The sequence below is a fragment of the Pristiophorus japonicus genome, chromosome 19 (genome assembly GCF_044704955.1).
Source record: "Pristiophorus japonicus isolate sPriJap1 chromosome 19, sPriJap1.hap1, whole genome shotgun sequence".
NCBI lineage: Eukaryota > Metazoa > Chordata > Chondrichthyes > Pristiophoridae > Pristiophorus > Pristiophorus japonicus.
The window spans coordinates 33,928,582-33,929,353 of NC_091995.1; positions in this window are offsets into that span (position 1 = coordinate 33,928,582).

Here is a 772-nt window from a genome sequence, read left to right on the forward strand (position 1 = left end):
AGAACACACACAAATTACACACACACACACACACACATATATATATATATAATATTCACTCACATACAGTTGTACTCAGATATATTACACACACACATTTACACACATATATACATACACATACGGATATATACACATACCTACATACACATGTACAGATATACACACATGCACTTATTAACAGATTTATACACACTCAAATATATGCACAAATACGCAGATAGAGATATACACGCATACACACACACATATATATATCGACATATATGCACACACTGGTGCAGAAATACATGCAAAGAAATATATATATACACATACACACACAGTCACACATATATACACACACAAATGAACCTATACACACACACACACATCCATCTACACATACATCTATATGCACATTTATATACATATACAAATATTGACACATGTACTCATATGCATGTATGCATTTGTAGACATAGACATACATATACACACATGTACAATATAGACACTATATATATACACACACACACACGTATACATACATATACACATAAAACACACGTGTATATAAACATACAAATACATAGCCACACACATACATATACATCTATACACACATCCAAAATGCATGTTTATGTGTGTATATATATGTATGTGTAGAAGACACATTTACATATGTACACACACATACATATACACATTTACATATGTACATACAAATACACATTTACATATGTATACACACATACACATGTACATATGCATACACACATACATATTTACA